This window comes from Scatophagus argus, chromosome 3, assembly GCF_020382885.2.
Source record: "Scatophagus argus isolate fScaArg1 chromosome 3, fScaArg1.pri, whole genome shotgun sequence".
Taxonomy (NCBI): Eukaryota; Metazoa; Chordata; class Actinopteri; family Scatophagidae; genus Scatophagus; species Scatophagus argus.
The window spans coordinates 25,334,983-25,360,283 of NC_058495.1; the positions used below are offsets into that span (position 1 = coordinate 25,334,983).

The following is a 25,301-nucleotide window of genomic DNA, read 5'->3' on the forward strand; positions in this document are numbered from 1 at the left end:
AAAAAGTAATACACAAACTCGTGTTTAAAATGATATTGCATTGTATTACATTACTCATATGAGCTCTCTTACTATATGTTTTAAAAATTATATGAGTCATTAAATTTCAATTCAGTTTATGCTTCTTCAGCACTGTATACCTCAGCCTCAGGTTAGAGGACAGTTCATTAAGATGAGTGATAACTTGGTGGCAAGACGATGACGAGCTGAAAGAGGAAGGGAAAAAAAAACTGAACCCTTGAGGCATGTAGCTTTAAAGAACCAGGAGCTCATTACAGACTGAGGACTTGACACAGCTGATTTTCTTTGCAGGTGAAAACAGGAAGTGTGTATCTGATCCAAAAAAAGATCTACAAAGCAATGAAATTTTTCCACATACCTCTCTGTGAATTTATTTTTATTTAATTAGCTGAGAAGGCAAGGTTGGCGACAGGGAGCGAGCACAAGTGCCCTCAGGCAAATTACCACCACACTGTGCATTTCTAATGCATCACGCCCGACGTCTTGTTCGCTCTAACCTCATTTAACCTACATGTTCCATCGCCTTCCGTTGGGAGCAGACAGTGGAGGCGCATCAGGATGTCACTTGTACAGCCTGTTCAAGTGAGAGACTGGGGTTTGTCTAATGCCTTCTCCCGATTAAGCAGCTCTGCTCAGAGCCTCAGGGGCTCTCTGACGGAGGGGAAGATTTAGCTAATGAATGGCAGAACCTGAGGAGTGCATGTGCACCTTGGTTTAGAATTCGCTTTGAGCACATTGCTGTAGGAACAATGAAGACAAAAATACCAGAAAGTGACAGCTTGCATTGTCTTTTTGTTACTTTGGAAGTCGATCAAATGTTCTTGCAAAAGGTTAAATTATAAAAGGGAATATTCATAGCGAGCGTTTCCTGTCCATGTGGATCAGAACTGATGTTGGTCGGCACTGCGTCCTGAAACACTTGTCGTGGAATTGGGGCACATAGGATACAAAAACACACCCTCTCTTTCATGCTTTCTAGACATAAAGTGAGCGGCACAGGATGCTGCGACAGAACGCAAACATCTTGTTCCAGCAGCCGTCTCATGTTTCAGACTTTTCAGAGTCTTAGAGACTTCACCCATCTCACTGTCTCTGTCTCCTTGGGATTTTGTTAAAGAAAATGAGGTTTGCAGATAACAAAAATAGCATAAAAATCTTCTAAAGTATTATTCAGGAGCAGAAGTCATTGGTATGTATGACATGTAAAATCTGCAGGGTTCTGTAGTCGAGGGCACAAGCAAGTACACAGAGAATTCCTTTCAGTTTTTAAGCTCAAATAGTGATTGAAACACACACACACACACACACACACACACATACACACACACATGTACACTCACACAGAAATATTCCTGCTTTAGAGCTGCAGGAAATTCTTTGTTGTAAACAGCAGGCACCAAATTCCTCATTGGCCCAAACATTCTGTCTAAAGTGAGTGCAGGTGAACACAAACCCTCATCCATCCAGGCAAATTCTGGTCAGTATTGGGTTAAACTGGAGCCACAGTTAAGCAAACCTGCCATATACTTTAAGTGGGAAAAATGGCTACATGTGTAGGAGGTAAGGTGACAGCGTATTTATGTCACTGCCTTCAGTAATTCACCACTGGAGTACTGGGTCATCAGCAGGTTCCAGAACAGCAGGGCACAAAGAGTACGCTGAAAATCCTCTCGCCTTCACCACATTCATTAATCTTAACACATTTTATACTCTTTGGAACTCTGCATTGTATAACTGAATGCAGCTTTCATACCCAAGCATGACCCACGATCCAGTCCCCGGCTCCCAGTGAACCTGTTCACCTCTGGAATGGTCCAAACTGGTTTTCCTGAGCAGTACACAGCTTTCCCAGTCTTTTGTTGCTCCTGCCCCAACTTAATACAACGAACAGTTGTTACAGGAATAAAGTTTTGGTGTAATGCTCCAAGTCTTTCTTCTTTTCACTTGCACAAGCCATAGACTGTAGTGGGCGCCAACAATGTGAAATCTGATTGAAAATCCAAGCACACGTTGTAGTGTTGGCTTTTCTAAAGCATTCCCTGCTCTATCATCTATTTTATTATATTAGGAAACAATTTACAGAACTAATAAAGTGTAAACTCGGGTAATTTTTTCATAAGCTGACTTACAATCTGACTTCTTTTTGAAAGTAGTGGAGATGCACACTGTTGGACAGTAGAAAGAATAGCACTTGGCTTTCTTCACAAGACCCAGAAGCTACATCTACTTATCATACCATCTCTGGTGCACATCAGTGTTTCTCTGTTCACAATCCTCCCAAAGTTCTGTTTGATAGAAAACACAGCACATTGAATATATCAATTATTTAAAAACTACATTTTTATATATGTAAGATATGATCTTAGGATAATCTCATATGATCAGTGTAAACTGTTATGAGCAGATATTAAGAACTACCTCTTTTCAGGCCCTCTCAGACTGATGCCAGCTGGACTCCTTCCAGCACAGCTTTTCCTGAGGTCGATTAATGAAAAGAATGACTGAAATCTGTCCAGTCGGGCCGTGGTACGCCTTTGGACTGGACAGGCTCCAGTCAGCAGGTTTCGACCTCTCCTGAACTAGAGGTTACTCTTGATGACTAATGCCGGTTGCACAAAGTCATTAACCTGACCTGAATGAACTCATTCAACCCTATGTTCGCGTTTCTGTTTCAAATAGCATGGTGTTAAGATTATTACGATCATCAGAAACAGCTGAAGAACCTCTCAAATACGTAACACGGACAGACGTAAACCAAGCTGTTCTAATCGGTTCTTGGAACAGGCTTTAGGGCATTTAAAAGCAAGCTGTGGGGCATTTTACACAGCAGAGGACTGCATCCCCACCAGGACATATGCACAACATCAGAATCAATCATGTACATCTGTAAAAGGACAAATCTAAAGGCAAGATATACCGTAGACAAAGAGGCGCGTATTTTCCAGCTGATGGGATTTATAGAATAGGACTTGCAGTGATTGTTGGTTATCTGCCAAATGGCCCTCAGAGACATGGCAGCACTTAGCTGGTAATCACGTCCCTCGTTTCCAGAGACAAAGGGAAGTGTAATTCCTTTAAACTGGGCTAAATGGCAGGTTAAATTACATCTTAAAACACTTCTCACTTGGGCTTCAGTGCTAATTGGTTTGAATTGGTGTGAAACAGAACACGTTTTTCTTCCTTTTTTATTGTATTGTCAAACCTCTTTCAGCTATTTTGGATCCTACAGCATACAGTTTGTGTGAATATTCACTGTGTCTTCATATGTCTTCATGAAAGAAAGGACGTGCCACTTCCTCCCAGCTATGTATCTATATGTATCTATATGAGAAAGAGTGAAACAGGGAAAGAGAAAGACATCTGTGGATGCCCCCTCGAGGAAAGGAGGCGTCCCACTGGGTTCTTTATCATATTCTCAGGGCTTTGATGCTGCTCCTGCTGTCTCCTCTTATACCAACTGCTAAAACCCTCTGATACAGTAGGGGATAGACGGTGGCAGATTATGTGTACTGCGATTGTGACTTTAGATCTTCAAAGAAAATTGTCTGAAACCTTTGATGCTCCCTCTGCTATATTTCCAGTGCTCTCATACAGAAAGCCATTTTGATGAGCGAGCTGGCAGGGGCTTCGCTGTCTCGCCTGAGGACATTTTTGTCAGCTGTTGTTTGGGTCAGTTTAACTGAGAGGCCAAGCTGTTGCCGCTTCTGCGTAAACACACTGCGTCCTCTGAAACAAGTGGTGTGGCATAGTAAAACGGCATGGGTTTGATTTAGCACCCAGGACTACATGACATTTAATTCCCACTATAGCTGTTACTTTTCACAGCTATGCCAGATTGCAAAGAAAATACTCTGAATTGAACAGATATGGTTGTTATTTTATAGGTTTCTTTTTCAAATTTGGCTAAACAGCTAGCAAGCTGTGCCTCTGATTTGCCATTTTATCACCAATAGTCTACAAATGCTATACATTATTGATTATCTGGCAGTTTTGCTGTTGTGTACTTTGTTGGTCAAAGATGTGTTGTGCCCCATGAGGTGTTGTAATGGACTTTACCTGTCATCATGTAAAGACATGCAAACATGTGGAGGCCAACTCTATGTTAACGTCTGTGTATTTAAAATACAGTGTCTTTAAAATCCCTACTGGTGCAATGATCAGGTGTCCCAGTACTTTTGTCCATATTGTGTATCTGCAGAGGTTCTTTTCAGTATTAGATACTCTGCTGTAACATCCCTCGAGGCGAGCAAATAAAATGAGCACAGGGATCAATAGGACATGACACTATCATTACAATAAGGTGTGAACATGCCTTCAGCCTGGCTCTCCCGAAACAAAGCATACTGATGATTGTGATGCCTCTTATTAATCTAATCACAGCAAAACTGTAGCCCACTAAAAATAACATGTAGCCTAGCAACTACTGTCATGGAGTTACAGTTGATGATCCTGGATTTACCAGAAAGTGAGAAGGAGTTCATCACGAGCAGACGCAAAGCCCTTGAGGGGATCCCTTCTGCGACCTTTTCGTTTTATGATGATCAGAGCGAGTGGTTAGACCACGCTGGCACTTATCAGCCACCTTCTGCGTTTCTTTTAGAAAGACAAGGATAAAACCGTTGACTCCTGTGACACTCATGCAGAAGCACAATTTGATCTTTTATGAACCTACTGTGGATAAAAATGCTATTTTTAAAAATGCACACAGTGAGACACAAAGAGGAGAAAGCGACGAGAGGAAGCAAGAAGGAACATTTTATGCAAAACTCCGGAATCCTCCAAACACTACATGAGGACAGCTAGTCAAGGTCTGCACAAAAACATTTGAAAATAAATGTCACCTGGCAATACTGTTGATGTTCTGGGAAGGATTAATGTGTTCTGTAAGCACAATTTAGCAAGATTAAGATTTCATACTCTCATAGACCAGGTTAAGAAAGTGTGTGTACTCAATAAGAAGCACCACAGAGAGTGTGAGAAGGCCAGAGATCAGCACCAGGCAGCCAGAAAACGAAATCAAGTATTGCAGAGAATAGTTTTTCCAGTCCAGGTGCTCCAGTCTGATGGATCATGGACTCGGGGACACCGTTGACTGCTCAGCAATCAGCAGAAGATCCTTTTTTATCCAGTCACGCTCACAGAAGAAGACTCTGCTCGGAGGAAGAAATCCAGTCAAATGGCAGCTAGTTCCCACACTGGAGCCAAAGAAGTGTAACCAACCCAACAGAACAGGTAAGTCTCTGCCTCACCATTCATTTTCAGCATTATCAGTCACGCTCAGGAGGACAGAAACACAATAAGATCAGGAGATCCTCACCTGCAAACTAATACCTCAAATCTGTGAGCCATTTCTCCTCGAAACCTCCAAACCTTCACTGCTAAATTTTTGATGTTCAGTGTGCATCAAGCACAAACTGAGATCCCAGTGCTGCAACTTACTGTGCAAGTACATCCAATACATAACACATACGATATATATACTGCAATGTGCCAATGGTGTAGGGTATACTGGACTTAAAGTGTAACTATTGTTTTTTTTAACTCATAAAGTATAATGTAACACTTTATATTATATTATATTATATTATATTATATTATATTATATTATATTATATTATATTATATCTGTCAGTCTTATTCAACTGGGTGCCACGATTAATCTAATTCAAGCTGGCCCAGGAAAACTAAAGCCACTTGGAACATTTCCTTCCATCCGTCATCTATAACTGCTTGTCCTTTGAAGGATCATGGGGGGCTTGAGCCAATCCCAGCTGTCACTGGGCGAGAGTTGAGGTGCACCGTGGAAGTCATCACAGAGCGGACACACTGAGGCACACAACTGTTCAAGTTCGCTTTTACATCCCTTCGATCATCAGTTAACCAGCATGTCTTTGGACCGTGGCAGGAAGCCGGAGGAAACCCACACAGACACGAGGGAAAGATGCAAACTTGCCTGCTGAGGTAATATCTCACAGCGATGAAAACAGCAATGATGCAACTTTTACGTCTGATGGTTCTGCTCATGGTTGCGACCTCTTATCTCGACAACCTGTGGGCTGCCTGCCGCTGGCTGTGTCGACCATGACTCTGCACACTTTGTTGGCATTTCTGGTCAAGGGGGGGGAGCTCTCTGGGGTCAGTGATTCAAAAACAGTTCATCCAGTTTCAGCTGAACTGAAGTATAGCACAGTAAGATGTGAGCACAGATGTGTCAAATCATTGTCAAGCTGTCTTTGCTGGTCGTTACAATATCGCCCGACAGCTCATGTTTGTTCACAGGGGCAAACACACAGCACCTGGTCTGTGAGAGGAGTGAGAGGAGAGTTTCATAAGCTGCGTGATGAAGGAGAAACTTCAGCAATGGCGGAGAGACGGACTGAACAAATAAAATCGTGTTTTCACTCATGGGAAATCCCCACCTACAGAAAGCAATGAATCACCTAAGAATTCAGTGCAACTCTTGATCCAAAAAAGAAGCAACTGAGCAACACATCTGAGTGGAGATCATCCATTTGTAGCCGCAAATTTAACACACAAGCATCAGTTCATATGTCATATAACACAGCTTTTGGGTGATTATGTAATTTAGACTTTCAAAAATCAGAGGAAGGAGCTGAGCGGGACACTCATTTAGAAACATTGCAGAGACTTTATTGTGGCACGCCTCAGCCCGTTGAGCTCTCTGAACTGTGCGTAAACCTCTTATCTAATGCCCCCAGCCACTCCTCTGCTCTATTGATTTCTACGCTGACAAGTAAGTGAGGTATCCTGCACACGGGAGCTTTGCACACAGCCACCTAAGCCTTATTTTGAAAATGTATTCCACCCTGAGAAAGTTTGCTGAGGACAACTTTCTTCTTCACATTCACAAAGTGACACACAGAGGAGAGCAATGCAGTTTGAAAGTGCACCCGTTTCATTGCAGCTTCTTCATGCATTGCTGATGAAAGCATCTACCACACACACTGCCTTTGAAAATAATTTTTAAAAATTTAGACAAGAGATGACATCATGATAACAAAATTAATCAATTTTTTTGTAGCTGGACTGACAGGGGACGTATGAATACTTTGTTGTGCTTAAAAGTATGTATAATTTATGTTTTCCTTGTGAAACATCTAGCAAATAATGACTCTGTTCAGTCGAGTGAGTCTCTCTGCTCGATTTCCCTGAGCACAGCTGTGTCACATCCAACACGGTTTGCCTGCCTTATTTTTCCCTGACATTTTACCTTGATGTTTGTGCTTCTTCCACGGGTAAAAGGCTATGTAGTTAAATAATTTCTTTCCAATTAGAGCAGGTCCAGACCAAACTCTTTAATTAAACTGTAATATAGAGAACCCAACATTCCTGGATATTCATTCAGGGTTTGTTCTCGGCCCCTGACTTCCAGTGAAGGGAAATCTTAATGCTTCAGCATACCAAGACATTTTGGACAATGCTATGCTTCCAACTTTGTGGCAACAGTTTGTTGAAGGCCCTTTTCTATTCCAGCATGACTGTGCCCCAGTGCACAAAGCAAAGCTCCATAAAGACATGGTTGGATGAGTTTGGTGTGGAAGAACTTGACTGGCCCACACAGAGCCCTGACCTCAACCCCATCCAACACCTTTGGGATGAACTGGAACGGAGATTGTGAGCCAGACCTTTTGGTCCAACATCAGTGTGTGACCTCACAAATGCTCTACTGCATGAATGGGCACAAATTCCCACAGAAACACTCCAACATGTTGTGGAAAGCCTTCACAGAAGAGTGGAAGCTGTTAGAGCTGCAAAGCTGTCTGTCGTGTTGCCCAATACTTTGGCCATATAGTGTACAATAAGGAAACAGCATGGGGTGTTTTGTTTTGAAAATTGACCAGATTTTCTGTGCTGTACTTGTGTCTGACTTCCTGCCCAGTCTGCTCAGTGCAGCTCAATAAGGCTTCTGTTGAAAATAGACGAGGTGAGTATTTTAAGCAGAGTGGAGAGATGCTTCTGGATGCTTCTGAAGCGTACTGCGGTACGATCTGGTGGAAGCACAGCCATTACGGAGAGACACTCCCAGAGCTGGGACTGGAAACAAAGAGAGAGAGATGGCTTGGCTCTGTCCATACTTAACAGAATGTCCCTCTGAAGATTACTAATAAACATGTCATACACATCTTATTTGTTTAAAAGGCTAAAAGGATAAAACTGACAAATCACACTTTTATGTCTCTGACAGCAACTCTCAGCTGGTTGTCTGCCTGCTGCAATGAGCTGAGGAACATGTCTGGTTTATCACCCCTTTCAAGAAGGCAAATTGCCATTTTTACACTTCAGTTTTTATGTTAATCGATTGAGATATACAGCTCGGACGGGCAGATATTTTTTCAACGCAACAAAGACAGTTGTTGCTCGTGTCCTTGTCCTTTATCTTAATATTTAACACGCATATATGAGAGTGGTATCAATCTTTCACTAATTCTCTGAATACCCCAAAATGTCCAACTGTCAAACATTAAGGCAGCAGAAGCAGGTTTTTTGTCCTGCCGCCTCTAAGGTTCGTAATTGTGATTTGTCTCTTACATCTTGTAATGTCTCTGGATTTGATTAAAGCGACAACCTGTAAATGGGATGTGAAATACTGTTGAGAAAACTTCAGTGAAATGCTGAAGTATAAAAAGTGAGACAAGTGCTGATTTGTATTCAGCTGCAGCTTCCAGTCACATCCTCTGTTCCACACTTTTCTCTCCTTTGAGACCAAACACCATTCATCTACACACACAAACACACACACACACACACGCACAGATTGTACGGACACACAATGTTCACTTACACATTTCTCACTATTATGGACTGCGCCAGTATGCCAAAACACACACTTAAACTCACAGTCGTACACACTGTGAACATACTTTACACACAGGCCACAGGGATACACACAGCTGCATCACCTGCCCTCTCAGCCACATAAACACACTACACACACACACTCACACACACACACACACACATACAAATGAGCTTCATACTGTGTGCAATGGCCTCATTTATAATGAAAGTCGGTATGCAGAGAGAGAGATGTAGTGGTCCCAACAGCTTGCAGAGATTTGGAGATCAATCAAGCAACACACACACACACACACACACACACACACACACACACACACACACACACATACGACAAACTGGCCTCAAGATCTGCTGGCACCTAGCCATGCATCTCAATCACACACACACACACACACACACACAGATGTAAAAAAAGACCATTGGGTCCCTACCTACGGTATGTCATACATGAAACATTACACGCAGCTCACACTCTAACCCACATACTGCAGGCCCCCTGCTGCAGTAATGAGATGCAGGTGGAGCGCGACTGTACCCACTGCACCACAAACACTCTCATCACATCGTTCACACACAAACAACACACTGAAAATTTTGTAACCAGAGATTACTGAAACCTGCACACACCAGTCAGCTCAGATCAAACTTCCTGTGTGTTATTGATCTGATCACATACTGGACGACTGCACCACAGGTGGTCAACCAGACGCATCACATTCATCAAGAACGACAATTTATAATGATTTTAGCACTGAGTGCATTACGAAACTGGACAAAAGAGAATATTTTGGATATCAACAATGCAGCATCATCAGAGTGAGTTTAACTTCCTCTGAAACCTGAGGAAAAGGTAGCAGTAAAGTCTGTCCCTGCAGTCACTGGAAGGTCCAAATTCAAAGATGTGAAAATCTGCCAGAAGAATAGCTTGAAACATGAAATATTAAACAAATACAATCTTTGGGTGATGTGTTGGGGGTGTTTTTCATGTGAAGAAGTGTTTCTATAATCATTTCTTGTTCACTTGTTGGTACCCTCTCAAGTATTTTGTCACTTAATTTGGTGATTACATGAGTCTCTTGTTTCTTCTATTAGATAGCTATGATCTTTCAGCAGTAATCATTATATCACTTGACACTGTTGCACTCACACAGGATTTATTTTTTCATAAAATGTAACTGTGAAAACATCACAAAAAAAGAAAAAAAAGGAAAAAGCCTGACTGTCACTTTGCAAATTACACAAATTTCTCCTGTGGTTATTACCTGCTTTGGGTCTTATTTCAATTATTTAATATTTACACTCAACTAGAAAATAATGTAGTAGTTCCCCTGTGATGAATAATAAACATCATCTCCTGCTTCATTTCACTTAATTGAGTGAATGTCTTGAATAAAACAAGAGTCATGAGCTTCATATACTCCAGTCATAAAAGTTTATGAACGGGCACTCGTCCAGACAGTCACTGAGCTCGCTAAAGAAATACTACCTTCTCCTGTCTCTCTCTCTCACACACACACACACACACAATCTGCCACCATTACGTCCATCATTCTCTATTAAATGTCTTACAGAAAGCCTCAGTCAGCAGGATGTGTACAAAACAAGAGATACTGCTGATATGGACTCATGCATAAGCCAAAATCTAAAAGAAAGGTTGATTTAAAGTTGACCTTGCCTGTTAGGAAGTGAGAAAATAAACTCTGAAACGTTACTGTCACTTAAACTTTAGTCACTTTATTGTCTCTCAGAGAAGCTTACAGTCTGAACAAATCAAACAAGAACCACGCTGCTCAGTTCATCTCCTCCATGAACGCATCATTCATCCCAAATACAACAGTCCTCATGCTCAAAATGAGACAAGCACAGGTGTCCTAATAGGATCTAAAGTGCTGGTCCTGTATCAAAGACTTGATGTAAACGATGTAAATCCACCCACAGAGAAACACACACACACAGAAAAATCCACCTGTTGTGAATCTGATGAGCACAGGAAGAAAACTGAAAGTGATTCGTTCCTCCCAACACCAACCAGGACGCTTTGTTTACTCACATCAAGAATATCAGATTGACTTGCTGAGAAGAGAATGAGACCTGGTCTCAGCATAAGGAGTTTGTGAGGCTCCCTGTCAACATTTAAAACAAAGACCAACAGAAGAAGAGGAAGAAGAAGCAGAAGGAGGAAGAGGAGGAGGAAAGGAGGAGGAGGAGGAAGAAAGGAGGAGGAGGAGGAAAGGAGGACAGATGAGAAAATGACAACAATATCAGCGGGTGGCAGGCGCCATGCTTTGCTTACGGCACACACGCACATACACACACACACACACAAAAATACATGTACTGATACAAATACAAATTTACTGTAGGTATACACACATGTGTGTACACACAAACATTTAGATTTTCAGTGACTCACACAGACACACAGACAACAGTACACACATACACATTACTGTATAAAGATACAAACTGTGCAGATACTTACACACATAAAAATGCATTAACACACACACACACACACACACACACACACAACTGTACCCTTGATTCGGCGTCTGATGACCCCTAAGCGGCACTTAAGCGATACAGAGAACATCCCTTCTTCTTTTCTTCTCTTTATCTTCTTCCTGCTTCCTTCCTCTCCCTCCTCCTCCTCCTCTTCTTCCTCCTCAGTCAGACATAGTGTGAGCCGAGTGAAGGATGAGAGAAGAGGGAGAGAGTGAAAAAGAGCGGTATTGGAGCGTTGGCCGGTCACATGGCGAAGACAGGAAAGAGAGAGAGAGCAAGCGAATCCTTTTCTCTAAAGGGGAGAAGTGATTACACCCCCCCCCCCCCCACCTCTTTCTCTCTCTCTCTCTCTCTCTCTCTCCTTCTGTGTGGGAAGTAAAGCTGCATCCCTCTCTCTCTCACACACACACACTCACTCTGTTCTTCTTCTGCGGTGCCTGTTTTGTTTGTTGTTACTTCCTATCGTTTATCGTTTTACCTGCCACTCTTTCTGCCTCTTCATGCTGTTTTCTCTTTCTTTCTCATCCTCTCTTTCATTGTTGTGCCTCTCTCTCCTTTGTCATACAATTCTATTTGTTCTTCCTGTATTCAGGAATTGCTTCTGGCTTCTTAGTTTGTCTAATTATTAAAGAAACTTTCCTTTTATCTTTTGCCGTCTTCATCCAAAGGAAAACTTTAACTTTGTGGTTCTAAATGAAAAACCTCGTCAGATACTGGAAGAATCGCAGTGAGATTTTGAACAGATGTTCACGGTCCCCTGAGGATGAAGCCTACTGTCGCTGGTGACCCAAATGTAAACATGCTAACACGCTAAGCTGGAGGACATGTTAGCATTATCAGGGTGAACATGTTAGCAGTGACAGTTCAAATGTGTTTTGAAGGTTTATCAAATTGAATCAAGCACATTCAATCAACAGCTAGTGTTGTACAGTGAAATAACAAGAAAACATAATAATACTATGGCATGTGTAAATCAATAAGCAGATGGACGCAGCTGAAGAAAAAGACAAAAGTGAAACACGAGGAAACTCAAAAGCCTGAAAGACATGCGAGTCGTTGTATTAACTGTGTCTGCAGGGGGCGAACATTTGACTGAAAACAGTAAATAAGACAACGAAACAGTGCACACACATTTGCAATGCTCGCTCAGAGAACAACACAGCTCTGCAAAACTATCACAGTGGCAGTTGTTGTTATTAACATGTTTAGTCCTGATCATCAGGAGGTAAACAGAGCACACATTACAGAATGTGCACTCGCACGTTTGATTGGCCAGCGCAGAACCTTGTTGGGTGGCGCCGCGTCGTGTTGCAGCAGATTTTTGCTGGACGATCCCTCAGCGCCTCCATTCAAACTTAACTTACTGCTGCATTTTTTCATGCAGGGCTGATCTGAATGTGGCCTTACATTTTTATTTTTCTGTCACCATTTCAAAATAAATGAATTAATTAAAACAATTAGTTATCATGCATATATAATAAAATATGAATTCATCTATTCAAAATAACATGATGTGTATGAACTTCTCTCTAACTATTCATTTTTATATGTAAGTCTTTCTCTTCTTTCTCTATCTTTGTTGTTTACTCTGCTGCTGTCTTTCGCCCCCAACACTAATCTCCTCACTCGCTCTTTTTCTCTCACTTTAACTTCTCTCACTCCATATCGTCTTCCGCATGCCTCCAAATTCTTACAACCCATCTCTCCCTCTCTCTCTCTCTCTCTCTCTCTCCCTCTCTCTCTCTCTCCCTCTCTCTCTCTCAGCGTCATGGTAACAGTGTTGAGGGGGTGGAGGGGAGGTTGAAGGGTAAGCTACAGCAAAATAACAGAGAGATCAAAGCGGCAAATGGCTGGGCTCAGCAGAGGAAGGGAAGAATGGAGAGAGGTGATGGAGGAGGACAAGGAGGTGGAGGGGTGCTGGAAACGGAGCTGAGGGAGACCGAAAAGGAGACGAGAGTTGAGAGAAGGAGGGAGGAAGAGTGAGTGAGAGGAAGTGAACATGCGAGCAGAGAGGAGGCAGGAGACTGAGGAGAGAAAGACAGCTGTGGACATGGGATGAGAGGAAAAGGGTGGAGAGGATGACAGAGGAGAGGAGAGAGAGAAGACGCAAGACGGAAGGGGAAAAGAGAAGCGAGGGATAAAGCTGTTTAGCTGCAGTGTGATGAGAGGGGAGACAGATTATAGCCCACAGAAAGGAGGATGAAAAGAGGACAGATGAGAGGTGGCTCAGAGAGAGGTGGAAAAGGAGAGGTGACAGGTAACAGCTAATCAAAGAGAGTGAGGATGAGTGGGGGAGGGAGACAGAAAAAAATGAAGGAAGAGAATAGAGTGGGGAATTGTTTGTGGGAGGCGGTGAATAAAAAAAAAATAATAATTTTTTTTCCTCATCATTTTTCCTAAATAGCATCCAAATGCAAACAAACTAATGCCGTCCCAGTCGTCTTGTCAGGAAGTTGCAGAGGTTTAGTGGAAGCGACTGGAGGAGTCAGCACAGTGTTACAGTGAACTGAATGGACCTCCGTACAGCCACGCAGCAACAGTCTGTTTCAGGTACAGTAAGTTATATTTGTATTGGTTTACATATTTATCTTATATTTAGAGAGTAATTGAGAAGAAAAGGAACAATATTCTAGTGTTCCTCCATGCTTAGGCTCTGTATTAAATCTTTGTTTGAAGCCCTAATCAATACATTTAGACTAATAAATGTAGTTGGTGTTGTGAAACAGTTGCACTTTTTGGCAACAGAACAACTTGGTTACGGTTAGCAGAAATTGCAACATATTCTGCACATACTGACGCTTTGTCATGCCTTTTATCGCAGCTGTTTAGTGCCCGACATGTGAAGCCCTCCTGGCACAAAAACTTTCTAAAACGTACTCATCCTCAAACAGCACTTCCAGGCAAATCAGACTGTCAGATACTGAGCTCCATTAACCTGGAAGGACACCGAGGACGTGGACTTTTTATTACCATTATGATTCTGATACTCACTGCATTTTAAAATGTCACTTAAAATGTCATCCAGCACTCCCGTTTCAATTAGAAATTAATCAATAAACATGTCACACAGCCTCTCCCGCTCAAGTCACACAAATTAATGCTCCATGTTATGATCAGGGAACAAAACAATCAGTGCAAACCCAGCAGCAAGTAATCAACCTCTCAACAGCTGTCAGTCAAGACCCATCAAGACACACCCATCTGTGCATTACATTAACTTGTCAATAAAACAATGATCTACCAATTAGTGGAAGAAGTGAACTGGTAATTGAGACCATGATGATTTACGAACTTCCTCTCAGAGGCACCTCGCCTTACGTCGCGACTTCTCAAACATTTGTAACTTAAGGGCCACTTCTGCACCAGGCCAGTTCATGTGTGTCACTGCAGTGCCAGCTGAAGTGTCCTGTTCACCCTCAGGGAGACACTTGGACTTGCTTCTGGGCAATAATGAGACCACGTTGTGGTGTGTTGGGTGGGAGGCTGACATACAGTTTGTTACCTGACCTCTGATGTTGTGGCAGCCGCAGTGGTTTGTGGTCGTTTAAAACAGATCGATTTTGTGTCACTGCATAAGAGGAAACGAAGGCAAAACGCATGCGTCTCTACCTGATCGTGTGCGCGATGATATTCGAATGTAACTCTGAAACTGGGCGTTTTATTTTGACATTTCTAAGTTACCAATAAATTAATTAACACAATTTATTTGAGCGCATCACTGTCCTCGCGGCTCGCTAAAAGGAGCTGTGAAAAAAGCCTGGTGGCTCGCTGGTTGAAAACGGCTGCCTTGACGACACCAGTGGCTTCAGCGTTTTGCTAGCGTAGCTTCTTATTGGCTGTAAAACCAGCAACTTAAGTAAACACAACAGAGAGAAAAAAACCTGAACAGGAAGTGCTTCCTTCTAGACCCTGCGAGAGTTTTTCATTGACATTTCAATCCATCAAATCAAGCAGAACCAAATCAATATTTATGATTTTCAGTCCCTGCAGAAATCACCAATATATCAAAAGCCTGAATTCTTTAAGCTGTCCTACCAACAGAAAGGTCATTAATATTAAAGTTCCCCTTCACATATGTATTAAGGTGCACACACACACACACACACACACACACACACACACCTCTCTGGCAGGATTGCTATCTTGTGGTTGTTTTTTCTCTTTGTGCTCAGTCTGTTTTCCAGAAATACGTTTTAACTGCCAGACCAAATGAACATCTCATATTGACGTGACTGTGTGTCGCCCTGTGCGTCTCATCCTGTACAAAAACAACAGTTTGATATTTTTTTTTACCTTTGTGACTTTTTTTATTTTTAGATATCTTTTTCTAGTCATATTGACTACCAGATCCTGCACACTGGACCTGTGAAATGTTGTTTGTGTGCTGCAGGATGACCGTGATGGCAGCGACAGCAGAAACTCAGCAAAATCGAACTAGTAAAGTGTGGCTGGAGTTTCAACCTCTCATGATTTTCACTGCCTGGCAGCCTCCCCCACTTCATTTTACAGATACACACATAGCGGATGCCTCCTCTCACACACACAAATCCATATATACAGTAACCAAAGAGGACAAAAAGAATCGAAATCCTATTTTAAACTGTTTTCTTCAAACGCAAACGGGACTCACAAAAGCATTAAGTTGTAAACACCCTCTGTTTTGGGTTCTGTTTGCTTCTTATCCGTCAAACACACACAGGGAGTGTGCGTCACACAGTTACACACAAGCACTGCTATGCACACATCCACAGAAAACTGCAGCCAAAGAATACACCCACATGCAAAACACACACACGAGCATGAGGCATGAGCAGAGGGCACTGGAAGAAACATCTACAGAAACATCTGCCTACACAGCAACACAACAACAACACACACAGTGTAGGTTTTCAAGCCCAATGGGGATTTACATTCATTTCCTGTAGACTTAACCATACCTAACCATACCCTAACCATAACCATAATCACTACTTGCCTAAGTGCGCTAAGACCCTGACCTTAACCTAAACCTCAACTCAACCTGACCCTAAACCAAGTCTTCACCCTCAAATTTAATCATTTTCCGATGGGGACTTGCATTTTGTCCCCACAAGGTCAGAAAAACATGTACACACACACACACACACACATACACACATACATACATACACACAGAGACATAGTGAATGTTATATTGTCTGAAAAAGGGAAAGGATTAAATTATTAAAAGGTCTAAAACAGAGAGAAAAAGACTGCATGAGGAGGAGACATGAGAGAACCGTGAAGCTTTGAACACTCAGCTTCGGCCCTAAGAGATGGTCATGTGCCGGTAGACCAACATCACACCACTTCCTGCTTCAGTTCCTCCACACACAATAGGCACATGCTGTTGCTATGTAGGTAACGATAATCTCCATACTCTTCAAGATTTCAAAGCTTTGGCTCCAGCTCGGCAGACGCCTTGAAATGTAGATTAGTTCAAACATACAGAGGAGCAGGAAGCTGATGAAAGATGTTTAAGTAAGAAACACATTCAGAGGCTTTGCAGAATGCAACTGCATCATTTCTGCTTCTTATTTGAGTCTCTTGTGTGTGTGTGTGTGTGTGTGTGTGTGTGTGTTCAGCAGAGTTATTAATCACAGCGCTGCCGTGCAGCTTGTACACTTTATCAGCCTCCAACACACTCAGCAAGCCACTGTAACACCTCGCTCGTCCAGTTAATTGGTCCACAAGGCTCAGTACAGACAGGACAAAATCAGGGATGCGTCGGATTCAGCTAATGTGGCCTGGGGTCAAAAGATCAGTCTATTCACAGAGAAACCCACAAAGGAGTGTTAAAGTACAGACGAGTTGAACAACTGCTCGACGGCCCAGCGTTGGTGAGGTTCAGTTTCATTCATCAGCCACTCTGACAGCTTGTGAGTGTGAGAAGCATTCAGCATTAGTCTCTGTCCACATCTTTTCCCGAACGGACAAAGCAAATGTGACTCTGAGTCCAAGATCTGGCCACTCAGTCACAATTCAGACATGAAGCTCAAAGCTGTGAGAAGGCAGAAACAGTTTGGGTCGGTGCACACAATGCAGATGAGCTGGGCGGGCAGCAACAGTCCACAGCTTGTTTAATAAATCATCACAGCAGCAAACGTCCACAGAGTACAGCAAGAAGCCAATAAGACTCGTCAGTGCAACACATAATTCAATACAATGTGGAAATATGGATGTCTGGAGGGTTAAACAGATTACCACCAGCTGGGATGAATTCAATCTGCTGTATCGCTGCAAAAACTCAAATCTAAGAAAGAAGAAATATTTCAATCAAGGCAATATTTGCATTTGTTATGCCTGACAAGTTATTTCTTCTCGAACGTTTTTGTGTTGGAGCATTTCACTTGTCTTAAACTTTTTTATCATAAAAAAGAGCAAGATATCATAACTTCTTACTTGGATTTTCTTTTTTTCTTTTTTCTTTTTTTTTTACTGGTTCTTACCCTTGAAATTCAAATTAGCAGAATTTTGCTGTTTGATCCACACTGCGAGTACCAAACGACTTTGTCAGAGTCCAGATTTCCTATTCCAAGCGTTTTATCCTTTTCATCTGTTCTCTTATCAAGAACAGAATCGACATGAAAACCAATCCGATGACCATTAAAGTGTCTTATAATCGACGACATCCACACCACAACACTACATACATACTAAAGCCTGATGCACTTGTTATCTTGCCATACAGTTTACATACTCATTATTACATACCGGATATTAATTTCTCTCTTTGAGGAAGCTCATCTCATTTCTCGTATCAGTGCGAGTACATCTACATTACTTATTTAATACACGATGTGCTATTCTGCTACAGCATACTGTCCTTAAAATGAGTGTATTCCAGTGTATGTAGCTGCTCTGTTGGCAGGTAATGTTTCTCATTTTAGGAAATGTTTGGCCCCTTTTATTGCTTTTTTCTTGTTTATGAGAGCTGAGTAGATTGAAACACACTTTTGGTAAAAATCTTGCAGGTATTTTGGCTGCTGCCCGTCTAGTTTAAGAGTACATCAGCCTTGGAAAACACAACTGGTTAAACAGTTAAACTGTGCCGTTCTTTTGGGTGGGAAACATGAGGTAGAGCAGAAAACTTGAGTGACTAACTGAGGCTGGATGTGTACACGACCTTTTGCTTCTTCTTCCTCTGGTTTGCACTTCACTGACATTCTGCTGATGTGATAAGAATCTGTAAGGCACTTTGACGCCAAAGCTAAGCTTGTTCAGTTAACTCAGAGCACAAGGCGACAGTCAGTTCAACCCGCCGTCCACAGGATGGATTACACAACACACAGAGGAAACGATTGATTTGTGATGACCTCCGCTCAGCAGCCGAATCCTGGCAAATTCTGCCAGCTACATGAACAGTCGTTGTGGCGGCTAACCAGACGAGGGTTTCACAAAAGTTTCTATCATGTAAGCCTTCAGTGGATAAAAATAGTCACTTCCTTTCCTGAACACAGAGATTAAAAGAAAAACACGGCTTCTGATGAAGTTTGAGGCCAGCTGGCATAGAATGAATAGACCAAACAAACAAAGCAATGAAGAAGTGTTGCCATCAAAATAAAAATAATTTCTTCAACAAGTCAGCTTTCCAAAGGTTTTCAGAAACAGCTTCAGTTTTGACTTTGACCAAGCAAAACAGTCACCAAAACTTCAACTTCATCCGAAGAAAAGCCAACACATGGGGATACTGTTCACTTACAGGAAGTAAAAGAACAACAACGTCTTAACGCCGTTGAAGGAAAAGTTCCTGTACTAAAGTACTGCTGTCTGAGAAGAACACACCTGAAGAAGTTTGGTCCACACACACACACATCAGTGTGTGAGGTCTGCATAAGGCATCAGAGTGCTGTGGCCTGGATTAACTGTGCTCTGCTCTCATTAGCTTAATCCTCTGTGTGAAACACACACACACAGCATCTTCACACACACACACACACAGATGGAAACAGCATCTTCACACACAGAAACAGATAATAAATCTGAGAATAGCGTTGCTGTTGTTTCTACAGTCACATTTCGGACACACACACTCAGTGCTCTCATTCTGAATGCTGAAAACAATACACGATACTTAAGGTAAAACCACGGCCACTAAGCAAACAAATTTGTAAATCAGATTTCATTTGTCATCCTCTTTGTTGGTGTTTGCTCTCTCTCTCCCTCGACTATCGTTCTCTTTATGTTTCTAAAATATCTGATTTGGGGTCACCCCTCTTTTTCTCTCTCTTTCTTCCTGCCCTGCTCTTCTTCTTCTTCTTCTTCTTCCTCAGTTTTGGCAGAAATGGAAATTAGTGCTAATCTCAGAGCGAGAGGCTTAGTGTTCGCAGACACACCATCACACGCTTATTCTGATGTGCGTGTGTGTGTGTGTGTGTGTGTGTGTGTGTGCGAGAGTGTGAATTCTTGTGCTGCATTTGTCAAGTCTGTTTTTAGCATCTGTGTGTATGCACATGCAAGTGTGGACTAGATATGTGGATGGACGCATATTTGTGTGTGTGTGTGTGTGTGTGTGTGAGTCGGGAATCTAGGCCACATCTTCAGATCTCGACGTGAATACAGCATCACATTAGTGTTGGATATTTGGAATCCAAAAGCAGCTGAGCAGCCAATGGAGAGCAGCGATGACAGATTTGGCCCGACCTCATCCTGTGACATCATCCTGTCAGTCAAACGTCGAGGCTGCTCTGAAACTGGATTCCCAGCATCTGGAGAATGAGATTCACTGACTCATGTGAAGTAGGCCAGAAGTGAACATGTGAACATGTGAAGACGTGTTGCTGGAACACATGAAAGTATAGTTTACATGTTAGACATCAGATGAGATCTGCTGTTTTAAAAAAAGCTGTTTTTGCATTGTTTATCTATCTATCTATCTATCTATCTATCTATCTTTCTATCTATCTATGTATCTATCTATCTCTCTACATTTGATTCATGAATACTCAAAGGAATTCATATGTTTCTTGTATTTTTGTCCAAATATTTCTACTTCAAAAGGTTTGGGTTGTCGTCTTTATTTTTGTTGGCCTGTTTTCACTGTTTTGGGATTCTCTCCTCCACATAATTTAATTATGACACGATGTAATAAATCATTTACAAGCAAAGTAAAACAGATTTGATTTGCTCTGGAATAATTCATCATGTAATTGTACAATCTGCTGTCCTGCTTTCTTTTTGCTTTTGTCACAGTTCTTATCGCTTACCAAGTCGTTCAACCATCCCAACAATCCATCACTTTGTGAGCTCAGGAGAAAATCAAGTGTGTGTTATGCGTCACGTGTAAATCAAAACCATCAGCTAATGAGGTTGGAGGTTTACTGATCTCTTCCTCTGGCTTTGTTGCCCATCTTTAACACTTCCTCTCCTGTCATCCCGTTTCCTTGCATGAGAAGAAGCCACATGTTTTCATGCGTTCAGAATGATATTATTCATTAGAAGTAAACAACACGAAGTCAGGATTTAGGTTGGTTATGTTTTCAATCCTGCTGAATACCTTCATTTTGGTTCTGCACCAAGTTCTCCCTTCTGACACGTTCCTGTCAACTTATTAACGATCCCTTTCACAACTGAAGCAGAAGCTTTATATATTAAAAAGTACAAATATAAATGGTACAGACACTACGGGCTGGGACTCTGAGTGACCCCAGTACTTTACTGAACAAGTGCCAACCAGATAATACAGACGCACATTTATTGCACTAAGCAAATTAAATTCTCTCATTTCAAGTACGAGTCCTCCTGCAGGTCCACAGGGAGTCACCACAAAGCAAATTCAGGGTTAAAAAGGTCTTAAGTGAACCATTAAGAGGGGAAGTCACAGGCATGTTTTATTTTTATTATTCAGATGGGAGGTTGGATAATGGACGCATAATGGACAGAGGAGGAAGGGAGCAAAAAGGATGTGTGTGTGTGAGGGTGTGTGTGTGTGTGTGTGTGTGTGGGTGTGTGTGTGTGGGGTGTGTGTGTGTGTGTGTGTGTGTGTGTGTGTGGGGATCCCAGAGCCGCTCAGCCTGGCAGTCTTCAGTTCAAGATTGGAGAGGGAAAGCATGTGATTTCACTCTCTCTTGCTCCCTCCAGTGGCAGCACCAACAAAAAGACACCACGTCACACTCAGAAACTCACTGGCCTTCAGGAGGACACACAGGGGTTTCCTGATCCCCCCTGTTGTCAGGGTGGAATCACATCGCTGTCACTGTACTCCCAGACTGTCACAGTAACAGCTGACTTAAGTGATCTGCCACCAGCATGATGAAGGTTTGGCAAGAAACAAAACCAGTTTGGGCACAGCTCAGATTGAGATTCCTGTTAGAGAGAAGAGTTCTGACCTTCTCCTTACAAGGTTTTGTGGCTCTTCTGCCTCCACTACAACTGACTACTTCTGACTTCACTCATCCATGTCTGTTTCCAGTGCCTCCAGTGTTGTCACTGGAGTCGGTTGAGGATGAAGACTATGAGACTGAAAATGAGAAGAAAAATAATACATAACATGAATGTTGTTTGTTTGTTTGTATTGTTTTTCTTTGCTTGGTTATTTTCTGTTCTTGTCAGAAAACATCCTTATGCCATGGCAGTACTTTGAAACATGCAGCAATCACATGTAAACTCCACACACGGGGGCTTTAACTTCCGAATTAAATCGTAAAAGATGCGATGAAGCCGAACACCTCGTGCCAAGTGACATCGTTCACTCTGCACAACGACAAAGCAGCAGAATAAAACACCACGCAGGCACAGCAAACGGCAGCAAACAGAGAAGGACCAACAGCGCACAAACTCATATGTGAGCTACGCTGCTGAACAAACATTTAGACAGCGTGGCTGGAACACAGACATGCAGCAAAACAAACATTAGTAAGTTAATATGGAAATATGAATACAAACACACAGACAGATAGATAGTGGCTGTTTCTGTCTCTCCCATTGCTCTCTCTCCTTCCTCCTTTCCCTCCTCCTCCATCCTTCTGTACCTCCCTTTCATATTTGTCACTCCTTACTTTCCCTCATCTCTTCCTCTTTTGTATTCCTCAAACACCTCCTTTAGTCCCTGTTCTCTCCTTCGCCATCTTGCACCCCAGTTCTTTCTGCATGCTTCTTCCTTCCCCACCCACCCACCCTTAATTTCTCCCCTCTTCTCTAAGCATGTCTTCGCTGATTTAACGTCTGATGCAACCTGAAGCAACAGCACCCACTGCTGCTTTAATCCCACAATGCAGCGACAAACCACCACACTCCTCAGGTCTGAAGACTCTCAGCTGCTGCGTTGCTCCCACAGCAGCCAGTGCTCAGCAACTGCAACATCATTTCAGTTTCAACTTTCCTGCTGGGTCTGAGGCTGCTGTGAATTCTATTATTATGTTTGATGGTGTCTTAAAGAAAAGTCAGTCAATAAAACTGGATGGGGATTTTAAAAATAGATAAAAGAGACTATTTGTTGATTATTCGGTGTTGGTGTTATGGGTACCTTTGGGAAGTTAAGAGCAATATGAAGTAGACTGTGCAGCTACAGTAGGTCATGTTCATGGGTTTGCAGTAAGAGGCATGAGAGAGCTTCAACAGTGTGACGCAACAGTCAGTCTGAACAAACTGTCGCACACCATGAAGGCCGCATGTGCAAGCAGCTTCGTGCGAGCCGTTCAGAAGAGGGCCGGAGGAGAAGGCGGATGGATGGATGGATCAAACAAACAGCTGTTGTGTGTGTCCTGTGTGCAACCAAAAGTCAACAGTGAGTTATTTTAACTTCCATAATGTGCAACATGTAACAGCGTAACTTTTTACATAACATAACAGACTTATTTTAACTCAAACCATGTTTTTTTTTTTTCTGTAACGTTGTGGTGAAAGACTGAGGAATCAGAGTGAGGACGGACAGACGGACGGGCGCGTGTGACCAACAACAGAGACATGAGATTTTGTGCTGTTGTTCTCTGAATGATCGACAAACAAAGGACTCTAATGTGTTCAAGAAGTACTGTTCAGGTTCTAAAATCTGTCTCACAAACTCTTTAAGAGTGAATGGACCAAAATCATCTCATCAAATGCTTTTATATGCTACACAGAAGGAGATGGGATGTGCAGTTCAGGCTACTGCGGCCACTTGGAATCCACGTCGCAAAAGTGAGACTGTTTCATCAAAAGCTGCAGTGGAAGCCAATTTCCAATGTGGTGTTCAGTGCTCAGTGTAGCAGTGTGTCCTTTCCTCTAAAAAACAACCAGATAAAGAAATCAAAGAGAGGCTCCCAGCGGACACACAGCCTGTAACAGCAGGCTTCCACATGAGAGAAACTGCTGGAGGGCAGTTTCCCGAAATTTGACAGCACACTCGATGAGCCATCCCACTCTGATTTCAGCATAATTTTTTCTCTTAAGTTTCGTAATTTGTGTGGAGAATGATCCATGCAACAATCCGTGCTATTTGTGCCAACTGTTTTCCACTTAAATCATGATGGAGACGAGAGATGAAGGGAGGGAAAGAGAGCTTTTCTTTTTTGATTTTCCCCTCCCACTCTCCTCCTATTTAGAACGATTCTTCTCTTCCTCTGCCCACTCCTCTCCTCTCCTCATCTTCAGCATCTTCGCTCTTCCCCTTCTTTATTTGCCGTTTGACACTTTGAGTCAGTGCTGAGTGTAAAACGAGTTAAAAAATGACATCTGATTCTGCAAAATGATGAGCAGTCTTTAACCAAATCAAGTTCTTTTTAAAGATCTGTCAGTAGCTCAGATCGTTTGGGTGATCAGTGTACTTCCAGCGTCCAGAAATCATCTGTTCAATTATTCCATTTGATCTGGCAAATGAACAGCAACTCCAAATTTTGATTTTCTGTATGGAAAAAAAAATAGACATAACGTTTTCAACACAAAAGGAAAATCTCTTAAACATGGACACCACAAAACTAAAAAAATGCATTCAATTTATGTTTCGTTTATGTTTTTGTTGTTTTTTATTTACTTATTTGTTATTTCTGCCTCAAAATAACTTGAACGATCGAGGAAGGTTTAGCCTGGTGTCAGCAGATTTCTCATCTGATGACTTTTATCATCCTCTTTTTATTTATAGCATTTTTCATACTGCACTTTGTATTAAACTTCGCCCTTTGGCTCGGTTTGATGCTCTTTAATCAAATCCTTTTCAACAAAAATAATCCTGGAAGCGACACCCATACGGGCCCATGTGGTCGTGGATGGACAGCAGCAGGACTGTGATCTTCCTCATGCATTGCAGACACAATCACTTATTAAAATCACCTCACAGCATGGTTTTAATGTTATCCTTTCATCAAAAATAAGCAGTGTTTGGTGATTTTTTTCACTTCACTGCCAGAGCTTGCAACTAGAAAGCAGGTGGATTCCGTGGCAGGTGACACCATTTGTATCGCAAGAAACACAACTGTGAAGGTTAGAAGCCACAAGGATCACCGTGCAGTGGAAATTAGTCACACCAAACTGGGACAACAGGTCAAGGCATCTTTAAAGAAGCTTGTTATGGCTGCTGTGATGGCGACATCTCTGTACAGCGATTCACACGGTCTTAGAAGTCAGATAGAGGACCTAAAAGGAGGACGGAGGGGAAAATAGATTCTGAATATTCTAACAGTAGCTGTAATTAGTGAGAAAGAAACTGTAACCTCTACAGACTGTTTTGTGAATTTTGTTGATGTCACCCCAAGACAAAGACTCTCTGAGATGCATGATGTGTTGGAGATAAAAACCTCCTACAGTCATTTTACCCACCTTTAATGTTTTATTTAGTGTGGTTCTTGAAATCTGTAACTTACAGTATCAAGTCAGACTGCTCATTATGAATTCATGCTGCAGTACTTATTTATATTTTATTTATTAGTTAGTTTTCTAACTTGTTTCAGTGAAATAGTCCTTTACAGGAGGAACGATTGGACATACATAAAACTTTTGGCAGCACAGTGCAGAGTCACATCACA

At 42.1% G+C, this 25,301-nt stretch overlaps 1 protein-coding gene across 1 annotated transcript in view; it reads right to left on the reverse strand.

Moving 5' to 3' along the window:
- The window catches only part of grip2b (glutamate receptor interacting protein 2b), a 197,487-nt gene that overhangs the window by 83,818 nt on the left and 88,368 nt on the right, over window positions 1-25,301 (reverse strand). The gene's annotated exons all lie outside the window — the stretch shown is intronic.